At 28.0% G+C, this 13,318-nt stretch overlaps 2 pseudogenes; one reads left to right on the forward strand and one right to left on the reverse strand.

The window, feature by feature from the left end:
- The first annotated feature begins 10,168 nt into the window (after positions 1-10,168).
- LOC124556478 lies at positions 10,169-11,153 on the forward strand (annotated as a pseudogene).
- Positions 11,154-11,394: 241 nt separating this feature from the next.
- Positions 11,395-12,380, reverse strand: LOC124555489 (annotated as a pseudogene).
- Between the last annotated feature and the right edge of the window lie 938 nt (positions 12,381-13,318).

A 13,318-nucleotide genomic window follows, 5' to 3' on the forward strand; every position in this document is an offset into this window, starting at 1 on the left:
GTAAACAAAAATTACCTTCATTAAAAATTACATAAGACAGAATTAAACTACCTCCTTTAGCATCAAACACTAACGTGCATCATACACCCTAATGTAAAAAGGTAAGCTAAACAAGCTAATGGGTTCATATCCCATTTATAGAGGTATCAATCCTCTCCTTTTTAATGACCAACAACTCTAGAAAACTTCTCTTCCTATCAACATTAATGATAGGAACGATCCTGTCCATTTCATCAAACTCCTGATTTGGAGTTTCAATAGGACTTGAGATCAACTTACTTTCATTTATTCCGCTCCTAACAAGAAATAAAAATATAATAATGAATGAGTCATCAATTAAATATTTTATTGTCGAAGCAATAGCATCGACAATACTATTATTTTCAATTTTGCTGATTCAAATAAGTATCCAATAGGATGAGAAACAGAATTTATTCCATCAATAATAATTAGATCTAGATTATTATTAAAGATTGGGGCTGCACCCTTTCATTTCTGATATCCAGAAGTAATAGGAGCTTCGAGATGAAATAACTGTTTAACACTAATAACATGACAAAAAATTGCCCCAATAATGGTATTATCTTATTGTATTCAACTAAGAACTTTCATTTGAACAATTATCATTCTAAGAATTATTATTGGGGCAATAGATGGTTTAAATCAAACATCGCTACGACAACTTCTAGCATATTCCTCAATTAGACATTTAGGGTGAATAATTAGATCCCTAACAGTGAGAGAAAACATCTGAGAACTATACTTTATTATTTACTCACTATTAAGATTAATTAAGGTCTTATTATTTCAGCAAATAAATCTGTTTTTTATAAACCAAATTTATTCAGCCAGAAATATAAAAACTGAAATTAAATTCATAATATCTTTATCTCACCTATCCCTAGGTGGCTTACCACCATTCCTTGGATTTCTACCAATATGAATTGTAATACAATCATTAATAGAAAATATCATAACAACTATTATAACCATTATGGTTGTATTAACTACAATTACACTTTATTATTATATACGTATTAGATTCTCAGCCCTAATTATGTCATACACAGAAAATTCATGATCTATAAAAATAAAGTCTCAAAAAATCAAGAATTATTCTTCCTATAACAGTAGTAATTTCAACAATAGGATTAATCTCAACATCAACCTTAATCTCATTATACTAAGGACTTAAGTTAATTAAACTAATAACCTTCAAAGTTATAATTAAAAGAATAATCTTTTAGGCCTTAGTAACATTTTACACCTCTAGAATTGCAGTCTAGAATCATAATTGAATATAAGGCCTAAAACATGGTAAGAGAGAAACATCTCATAAGTAGATTTACAGTCTACCACCTTAAATTCAGCCATCTTACGGCAAAAATGATTATTCTCAACAAACCATAAGGATATTGGTACTTTATACTTCTTATTTGGAGCGTTAGCAGGAATAGTAGGAACATCAATAAGAATGCTTATTCGTGCTGAACTTGGTCAACCAGGATCTCTAATTGGAGATGACTAAATTAATAATGTCATTATTACAGCCCACGCATTTGTAATAATTTTTTTATAGTAATACCTATTATAATTGGTGGATTTGGTAATTGACTCGTACCATCAGTAATTGGTGCACCAGATATAGCGTTTCCACGAATAAATAATATAAGTTTTTGATTACTACCGCCTTCATTAACCCTTCTTCTTACATCTTCTATAGTAGATAACGGTGCTGGTACAGGATGAACAGTTTACCCTCCTCTTGCAGCAGCTATCGCACACGGAGGTGCATCTGTAGACCTAGCTATTTTTTCACTCCACTTAGCAGGTGTATCATCTATTCTTGGTGCAGTAAACTTCATTACAACAGCAATTCATATACGATCAGAAAGTATAACTCTACATCAAACACCCTTATTTGTGTGATCTGTAGCTATTGCAGCCCTTCTCCTCCTTTTATCTCTTCCAGTATTAGCAGGAGCTATTACTATACTATTAACAGATCGAAATTTAAATACATCATTCTTTGACCCTGCAGGAGGAGGTGACCCAATTCTATATCAACACCTATTTCGATTCTTTGGACACCCAGAAGTTTACATTTTAATTCTACCAGGATTTGGAATTATCTCTCACATTGTATGTCAAGAAAGAGGAAAAATTGAATCATTTGGAACATTAGGTATAATTTTGCTATATTATCAATTGGACTAATAGGATTTATTGTATGAGCACATCACATATTCACAGTAGGAATAGATGTTGACACACGAGCATACTTTACATCAGCAACAATAATTATTGCTGTACCTACAGGAATTAAGGTATTCAGATGATTAGCTACACTATATGGAACTAAATTCAAATTCAATCCACCACTATTATGAGCTTTAGGATTTAATTTTCTATTCACAATTGGTGGACTAACAGGATTAGTATTAGCAAACTCATCACTTGACATCGTATTACATGATACATATTATGTAGTAGCCCACTTCCATTATGTATTATCCATAGGAGCAGTATTCGCAATCATAGGAGGTGTTATTCAATGATACCCGCTATTTACAGGATTAACTATAAATAATACATGATTAAAAATCCAATTTACAATAATTTTTATTGGAGTAAACTTAACATTCTTCCCTCAACACTTCTTAGGGTTAGCAGGAATACCACGACGATATTCAGACTATCCAGATGCATATACATCATGAAATGTAGTGTCAAGAATTGGGTCTACAATTTCTATTGTAGGAATTAGTATTTTCATTGTAATTATGTGAGAAAGAATGGTTACAAACCGAGCAATCATATTTAGAGCTAATATAAGAAGATCAACAGAATGACTACAAAATAACCCGCCTGCAGTACACAGTTACTCAGAACTACCATTAATTTCTAGATTCTAATATGGCAGATTAGTGCAGTAGATTTAAGCTCTACAAATAAAGGTTTGACCTTTTATTAGAAAAATTCATTAATGGCAACATGATCAAATTTATCCCATCAAGATGGAGCTTCACCATTAATGGAGCAACTATCATTCTTCCATGATCATACTATGGTCATATTATTATTAATTACAGTAATTGTAGGTTATGCCCTAAGCTATATATTATTTATTGCCTATACAAACCGAGACATACTTCACAGACATTTGATTGAAACAATCTGAACAGCAGTACCAGCAATTACACTAATTTTTATTGCACTACCATCATTACGACTACTATATTTACTTGATTATTCAGTAGATGCAATAATCACAATTAAAACAATTGGACGACAATGATACTGAAGATACGAATATTCAGACATTATAGACATAAAATTTGACACTTATATAACACCAGAACAAGACCTAGAAAACGACGGATTTCAACTTCTAGATGTAGATAACCGAATGATTCTACCAATAAATATGGAAGTACGGGTATTAACAAGAGCATCAGACATTCTACACTCATGAGCAGTACCTGCATTAGGGGTTAAAATTGACGCAACGCCAGGTCGACTAAACCAAGGAACATTTACAATAAACCGCCCTGGACTGCTCTTTGGACAATGCTCAGAAATCTGTGGAGCAAACCACAGATTCATACCAATTGTAATCGAAAGAACTTCAGTAAACTTATTTATCAAGTGATTATCTAAGATAATCTAAGGTGTTAGTTAAATTGCATAACATTAGAGTGTCAATCTAAAATAACTAAATAATTGGTACACCTTGAAATACATCAGATGACTGAAAGTAAGTAATGGTCTCTTAAACCAAAAAATAGTAAATTAACGACTACTTCTGATGGGGAAATTTAATCCAAATCCCTCAAATATCCCCTCTCATATGATTCTCCCTATTCATTATATTTTCGGCTACATTAATTTTATTTAATCAAATAAACTTTTTCTCATTTAAACCAAATCTTATTAAAAGAGCAGAAAAAAGAACAATTGATATAAAAAACTTGAATTGAAAATGATAACAAACTTATTTTCAACATTTGATCCATCAACTAATATCTTCAATTTACCATTAAATTGTACTAGAACATTCTTAGGATTATTATTAATCCCCTCAATGTTTTGACTTACACCATCATGAATTAATATTATTTGAAATAAAATAAACTTAACCTTACACTATGAATTTGAAACATTACTAGGACCAAAATCATTTAATGGAACAACATTCATCTTTATTTCGATTTTTATTATAATACTATTTAATAATTTTAAAGGATTATTCCCTTACATCTTTACTAGAACAAGACATTTAGCATTAACATTTGCAATCGCTCTACCTATATGATTAAGATTTATGTTATTTGGATGAATTAACCATACCAATCACATATTTACACACCTTGTCCCTCAAGGAACACCAGCTGCATTAATATCATTTATAGTATTAATTGAAACAATTAGAAATGTCATTCGACCAGGTACACTAGCAGTACGACTAGCAGCAAATGTAATTGCAGGACACTTACTATTAACATTACTAGGAAATACAGGACCATCTATAGCAATAAACTTAATTTCACTATTAATTATTGGACAAATACTTCTATTAATCCTAGATTCAGCAGTAGCAGTAATTCAAGCTTATGTTTTCTCAATTTTAAGAACTTTATATTCTAGAGAAGTATACTAAACCTATGTTAACAACTCACTCAAACAACCCATTCCACTTAGTAGATTACAGACCTTGACCATTAACAGGAGCAATTGGAGCAATAGTTCTAGTATCAGGATTAGCAAAATGATTTCACCTATTTAACATTAACTTATTTATAATCAGATTTGAAATTACCCTACTAACTATAATCCAATGATGACGAGATGTAGTACGAGAAGGGACATATCAAGGGCTACATACGGGATTTGTATCAATTGGATTACGATGAGGAATAATTTTATTTATTGCATCAGAAGTACTATTCTTTGTTTCATTTTTCTGAGCATTTTTTAGAAGAAGACTAGCACCTACTATTGAACTAGGAATACTATGACCCCCAACAGGAATCCAACCTTTTAATCCTATACAAATTCCATTACTTAATACAGCTATTCTTTTGGCATCAGGAGTGACAGTAACATGAGCACATCATAGTTTAATAGAATCTAATCATACGCAAGCATTACAAGGACTATTCTTCACAGTATTACTAGGACTATACTTCACTATACTTCAAGCATACGAATATTGAGAAGCACCCTTCACCATTGCAGACGCAGTTTATGGATCAACATTCTTTGTTGCAACAGGATTCCATGGTCTACATGTAATTATCGGAACAATTTTCTTATCAACATGTCTACTTCGATATTCAATAAAACAATTCTCACCAAGACACCACTTTGGATTAGAAGCAGCAGCATGATACTGACACTTTGTAGATGTAGTATGATTATTCTTATGCATCTCTATTTATTGATGAGGTAGATCAGTGTTTTTCTAGTATAAATAGTACATTTGACTTCCAATCAAAAAGCTTGATATAAATCAAGAAAAACAATCCTAATTTTGTCTACAAGAATTTTTATTAGATTTATTATTCCAATAATTGTTACAATCCTTGCAACAACATTATCAAAAAAATTAATAAATTACTGAGAAAAAAGGTCACCTTTTGAGTGCGGATTTGACCCAAAAAGATCAGCACGAATACCATTCTCACTGTAATAATAATATTATAAATTTGGTCATCTCCAATTAGAGATCCTGGTTGACCAAGTTCAGCACGAATAAGCATTCTTATTGATGTTCCTACTATTCCTGCTAACGCTCCAAATAAGAAGTATAAAGTACCAATATCCTTATGGTTTGTTGAGAATAATCATTTTTGCCGTAAGATGGCTGAATTTAAGGTGGTAGACTGTAAATCTACTTATGAGATGTTTCTCTCTTACCATGTTTTAGGCCTTATATTCAATTATGATTCTAGACTGCAATTCTCGAGGTGTAAAATGTTACTAAGGCCTAAAAGATTATTCTTTTAATTATAACTTTGAAGGTTATTAGTTTAATTAACTTAAGTCCTTAGTATAATGAGATGAAGGTTGATGTTGAGATAAATCCTATTGTTGAAATTACTACTGTTATAGGAAGAATAATTCTTGATTTTTTGAGACTTTATTTTTATAGATCATGAATTTTCTGTGTATGACACAATTAGGGCTGAGAATCTAATACGTATATAATAATAAAGAGTAATAATAGTTAATACAACCATAATGATTATAATAGTTGTTATGTTATTTTCTATTAATGATTGTATTACAATTCATATTGGTAGAAATCCAAGGAATGGTGGTAAGCCACCTAGGGATAGGAGAGATAAAAATATTATGAATTTAATCTCAGTTTTTATATTTCTGGCTGAATAAATTTGGTTTATAAAAAATAGATTTATTTGCTGAAATAATAAGACCATAATTAATCTTAATAGTGAGTAAATAATAAAGTATAGTTCTCAGATGTTTTCTCTAACTGTTAGGGATCTAATTATTCACCCTAAATGTCTAATTGGGGAATATGCTAGAAGTTGTCGTAGCGATGTTTGATTTAAACCATCTATTGCCCCAATAATAATTCTTAGAATGATAATTGTTCAAATGAAAGTTCTTAGTTGAATACAATAAGATAATACCATTATTGGGGCAATTTTTTGTCATGTTATTAGTGTTAAACAGTTATTTCATCTCGAAGCTCCTATTACTTCTGGAAATCAGAAATGAAAGGGTGCAGCCCCAATCTTTAATAATAATCTAGATCTAATTATTATTGATGGAATAAATTCTGTTTCTCATCCCATTGGATACTTATTTGAATCAGCAAAATTGAAAATAATAGTATTGTCGATGCTATTGCTTGGACAATAAAATATTTAATTGATGACTCATTTATTATTATATTTTTATTTCTTGTTAGGAGCGGAATAAATGAAAGTAAGTTGATCTCAAGTCCTATTCAAACTCCAAATCAGGAGTTTGATGAAATGGACAGGATCGTTCCTATCATTAATGTTGATAGGAAGAGAAGTTTTGTAGAGTTGTTGGTCATTAAAAAGGAGAAAATTGATACCTCTATAAATGGGGTATGAACCAATTAGCTTGTTTAGCTTACCTTTTTACATTAAGGTGTATGATGCACGTTAGTTTTTGATACTAAAGGAGGTAGTTTAATTCTGTCTTATGTAATTTTTAATGAAGGTAATTTTTATTTACTTGATTTACCCTATCAAGATAACCCATTAATCAGGCACTTCATTTATATTAAATATATAAATTAAAATTTTTTTAATAAAATTTATTTATGTATTATTTTGGTTATTACTAATTAATTTATCTCGGTTCGGATAATTTGAATATATATAATATATAATAAATAATTTATATTAATATATTACATTTAATTAAATTTAAATACCTATAATGTTATTTTATTATTATTAAATGATTATTTTAAAACATTTATTTACCTAGGATTATAGCTACTTATGTTTTTAGCTTTTGTATAATAATATGTAATTTAATATAAAATATTATTATAATTGGATATAATAAATATAATTAATAATATTAAGTATAAAATATTATATTAATATAAATAACTAAATTAATTTTAATAATATAATTTAATATTTTTCTATAATTATATTATTTAACTATTTAATAATTAAGTTAATTTAATATAAATTTAATTTTATATTAATAACATATTACATTAAATTGCATAGTTGTATAAAATTCATTTATTATATTATTTAATCTTTCTTTATTATTAGTGAAAAGAAAGATTAAATAAGAAAGAATATAATACATTTATTGCTATACATGTTCCATATTAATCTTTATTTATATATAATAGAGAAGTTGTTGTGGCTATTCGAGGGTGCGTTTCATTTTTTTGTCATTTTTGTGTTTTTTTCTTTTTTTTCTTTAAATATTTGAATCTAATTTTTTGTTAATTTTATAAATTTTCAAATTTCTTATTTTGTTTCCAAAAGTTTTATTCTTGCTTGTTTATTCACTTTTTCTTTGTATTATATGTAAGTTTTGTTAAACTAAATGTTCATTTTGCAGTAATTTGATTTAATTATCAAGTGGTTTCTGATTTAGCAATTGATTTAGTATTGGCATAATTCGTGCCAGCAGCCGCAGTTATACGATTGATACAAGTGAATATTATTGGTTGAAACAGTTGTTTATATTTCTAGGGTTAAAATATTGATTTGTAAGGTTAAATGTTAAAATTTACTTATAGCTCTTTTTATGAATCTGGGAAATTTAAATAATAAACTAGGATTAGATACCCTATTATTTTAAATGTTAATTAGATTTACCAGGGTACTATTAGTTAAGGTCTTTAAACCCAAAGAATTTGGCGGTATCTCATTCCATTCAGAGGAATTACTCTACTTAATTTATTTGTTTGTATATCCCTGTTATCAGAGAATCTTTTTAGAGTTATAATTCTCAAGATTTATAATTATAAAATATTTCAGGTCAAGGTGTAGCTTATAGTTAAGAGGAGGTGAGTTACAATAGATTTTTGTTTATAACGGATTTGATAGTGAAATACTATTAATGGAAATGGATTTGATAGTAGTTTAATTTATTTAATTTAACTGATATTGGCTTCGAATTGTGTACACATCACCCGTCGCTCTCATTACTGATTATTCTATTTTATTATTTTAATGTAGCTTCAATTTAGATGAGATAAGTCGTAACATAGTAGATGTACTGGAAAGTGTATCTAGGAAGAGTTTCAAGATATAACTTATTAGTAAAATGTTTCATTTACACTGAAAATTTTTCTGTGCAAATCAGGATATCTTGATTATTTATTTTATTATATTTATTTTTTGTTTATTTAATTATTTAATAAAAATAATTTTGTCGAATTTTGTCATAGTATATTTTGTAGAATTGATTTTTTACATTATAATTTATTGGTAATGTAATTGCTTTATGAAATATTATTTTAAATTTTTAAAAGTAGATTTTATTTATTGTACCTTTTGTATCAGGGTGTATACTTGTCTCGATTTGGGTTGATTTATAAATAATTTATAGTGAATGATCATAATTATTATTAAATTATTTATAGAAATGAAATGTTAATCGTTTCCCAAGATATCTAGTTTCTTAAGAAAAAATTTAATTTTTTGAAGTTAATTGTTTTTATTTAATTTTTTTAAGTATAAATATTAACTTATTTATTCTTTAAGGGATAAGCTTTGAAGTTAATAACCTATAATTTGTTTTATAAATTATAATAGTAAGCTTTAAACCAGCTATATTTAAGATTACGTTTTAGTTCATTATTTTTTATTTTGATATTATGAGTATTTTAGGTTTTTTATTAAGATTATTTGTTTAATTTTAAAATTTTTGTAATAATGTTACTATTAGTATATTTATTTGTATATAATTTTTACCTTGTGAATTTATTATTGATTTCCACCTGTTTATCAAAAACATGTCCTCTTGAAAATATTTTGAGGTCTGGCCTGCTCACTGAGCGAATTTTTAAAGAGCCGCGGTATTTTGACCGTGCAAAGGTAGCATAATCATTAGTCTCTTAATTAGTGGCTGGAATGAATGGCTTGACGAGAAATCAACTGCCTCTTAATAAATTTTTGAATTTAACTTTTGAGTCAAGAACCTTAAATTTTTCTTTAGGACGAGAAGACCCTATAGAGCTTAACATTTTATTTTTATATAGTTTTTTGTTTGTCTTTCTATATTTAATGATGATGTTTTGTTGGGGTGACATGAAGAATAAATAAACTCTTCATTATTATATCATTTATTTATGTTTGTTGTTTTGATCCGTAATTTATGATCATAAGATTAAGTTACCTTAGGGATAACAGCGTAATTGTTTTTGAGAGCTCATATCGACAAAGCAGATTGCGACCTCATTGTTGGATTAAGAAAAATTTTGGGTGCAGTAGTCCAGTAATTAGGTCTGTTTGACCTTTAAATTCTTACATGATCTGAGTTTAGACCGGCGTGAGCCAGGTCGGTTTCTATCCTAAGATTATTAATTCATATTAGTACGAAAGGACCACATGGTTGAAATATTTTTTATTTTATTGATTAATATTAATTAGATTACTATTTTGACAGATTAATGTGTTGAATTTAGAATTCATTTATGTAGATTTTTTCTACAAGTAGTATTGATACTTTATGATTTATTTATGTCTATTTTGAATTTTCTTTTATTAGTTATTTGTGTTTTAATTAGTGTTGCTTTTTTAACTTTATTAGAGTGTAAGGTTTTAGGTTACATCCAAATTCGAAAGGGTCCAAATAAAGTAGGGTTTGCAGGAATTCCTCAACCCTTTAGTGATGCTATTAAGTTAATTTGTAAGGAGCAGCCAATTCCTATTAGAATTAATTATTTACTTTATTATTTTTCTCCTGTTTTTAATTTAATAATTTACTTGGCTGTTTGAGTGATTTTCCCTTACTTAACTTATATATGTTCTTTTTCTTATGGATTTTTGTTTTTTTTATGTTGTACTAGATTAGGTGTTTATACTGTTATAATTGCTGGTTGGCCTTCTAATTCAAATTATTCTTTACTGGGTCCTCTTCGTTCTGTTGCTCAAACAATTTCATACGAAGTTAGTTTGGCTTTAATTTTATTATCTTTAATTATTTTAATTTGTAGTTTTAACGTGTTTGATTTAGTAAATTATCAGCTTTATTGTTGATTTATTATTATTATTTCTTTTCCTTTTGCTTTAGCTTGTTTTGCTTCTTGTTTAGCTGAAACTAACCGTACTCCTTTTGACTTTGCCGAAGGAGAATCTGAGTTAGTTTCAGGTTTTAATATTGATTATGGTGCGGGCGAGTTTACTTTAATTTTTTTAGCTGAGTATACTAGAATTGTTTTTATAAGAATATTATTAGCTTTAATTTTTATAGGTGGTGAATTTTATTCTTTTATATTTTTTAATAAGCTTGCTGTTATGTCCTTTGGTTTTATTTGAGTTCGGGGGACATTACCATGTTTTCGTTATGATAAGTTAATGTACTTAGCTTGAAAAAGTTTTTTGCCTTTATCTTTGAATTTTTTTATTTTCTTTGTTGGTTTAAAGATTTTATTTATTTCGTTTATTTAGTGAAATTTTTTAAGAAAAGTTAATAGAAGAGTTAAACTTCTAGTTTTATGTTTTCAAAACATATGCTTTTCCTAAGCTAATTAACTTATTATTCCTTAATTAGTTTATCTCATGCGTTTGCAACATGTACATTAATTAAGAAGTATGTAAAGTAGATAATTGTTAAGATTTGTCCTGTTATAATATAAGGTTCTTCAACAGGTCGTTTACCAATTCATGTTAATAAGCATACAACAACTACTATAATTCAGAATAAAATCTGATTAATAGGATAGAATTGAATACCTCGGAATGGTGTTTTATTATAAAATGGTAAAATTATTAAGATTCTAATTGATAAGAATAATGCAATAACACCTCCTAGCTTATTAGGGATTGATCGTAGAATTGCATATGCAAATAAGAAATATCATTCTGGTTGAATATGAATTGGGGTTACTAATGGGTTAGCAGGTACAAAATTATCTGGATCCCCTAGGAGGTAAGGATTAATCAAGCACAATATAATTAATAATGATGTTGTTAATACAAATGTAATAAAATCCTTGAAAGTAAAGTATGGGTGAAATGGAATTTTTTCAATATCTCCATTTAGGCCTAAGGGGTTATTAGACCCTGTTTGGTGAAGGAAGAATAAATGAATTGCTGCCATTGCAGCAATAATAAACGGTAGTACAAAATGGATTGTGAAGAATCGATTTAATGTTGCGTTATCAACAGCAAACCCTCCCCATACTCATTGAACTAAATCTGTTCCTAAATATGGAATTGCTGATAATAAATTAGTAATTAATGTCGCACCTCAAAATTAAATTTGACCTCAAGGTAAAACGTATCCTATAAATGCAGTTGCTATAACTAAGAATAGGATTACTGTACCAATTATTCAGGTGTGTATGTATATGTAAGCTCCGTAGTAAATACCTCGTCCTACATGTAAATAAATACAAATAAAAATATAGAAGCTCCATTTGCATGTAAGGTTCGAATAATTAAACCATTATTTACGTCTCGGCAGATGTGAACTACACTACTAAATGCTATTTCAATATTTGATGTATAATGTATAGCTGAAAATAGTCCAGTTACAATTTGAATTACCAAAGATAACCCTAGTAGGGACCCAAAATTTCATCAAAATGAAATATTTGTTGGTGCAGGTAAATCAACTAAAGAGTTATTAATGATTTTAATTAAAGGATATCTTAATCGTAAGGGTTTATTCATTAGTAAATTATCTTATTATACGAATAGGCCCCTGGTTAATATTAGTGATTTTAACAACTGCTAATAGTGTTAAAAATAAATAAATAATTATTATTATTGTGATAATGAATGTTGGTCTATTATATAGTTTTTCTAAAGATATTGTTATTTCTTGATAATTGATTGAATTATCAATATTTATAGTTTCAGTATTCTTGAAAAAGTCTATAAATATTGTTATATCTAAAATAATTAATGTTGATATAATAAATACTCATATTGTTAAGGCAATAATTATCGTAATTGATTTAGGTTGAAATATTTCGTTTGATGCAATTCTCGTAATATAAATAAATAGAACTAATATACCACCAAGAAACGTTAAAAATAAAATATATGAAAATCAATATCTTTCCATTATTATTGTTATTTGTCCAACTAGAAACGTTTGTAGGATATTATTGATATTGGGTGTCTTAATTTAATAAAATTAATATTTATTACGTTTGATAGCGATATAATTATTATTTTGATCATTTCAGGGGTTAGTTTATTAAAAATATTGGTTTTGGGGACCGATGATAAAAAGCTTTTTCACTTCTGAAGTTTTAAAAGTGGGGGCTGGACTTATTTCCGGTTTACAAGACCGGCGTTTTTTTTAAACTATTAAAACTAATGTTTATATTCTCTGTCTTTACTTCTTTATTGGTTTATTTTGCTGGTGTTTATGTTTTTTCTTCTAAACGTAAGCATTTATTAATGGTTCTTTTGAGATTCGAATATATTGTTCTCTCTTTATTTCTATTAGTTATTGTTTTTCTTATTGAGTTTGATTATGATTATTTTTTTCCTGTTATTTTTTTGGTTTTTTCTGTTTGTGAAGGTGCTTTAGGTCTTTCTATTTTAGTTTCAATAATTCGTTCTCATGGGAATGATTTTTTTAATTCTTTTGGTTTGTC

Source organism: Schistocerca americana, chromosome X (assembly GCF_021461395.2).
Source record: "Schistocerca americana isolate TAMUIC-IGC-003095 chromosome X, iqSchAmer2.1, whole genome shotgun sequence".
NCBI lineage: Eukaryota > Metazoa > Arthropoda > Insecta > Orthoptera > Acrididae > Schistocerca > Schistocerca americana.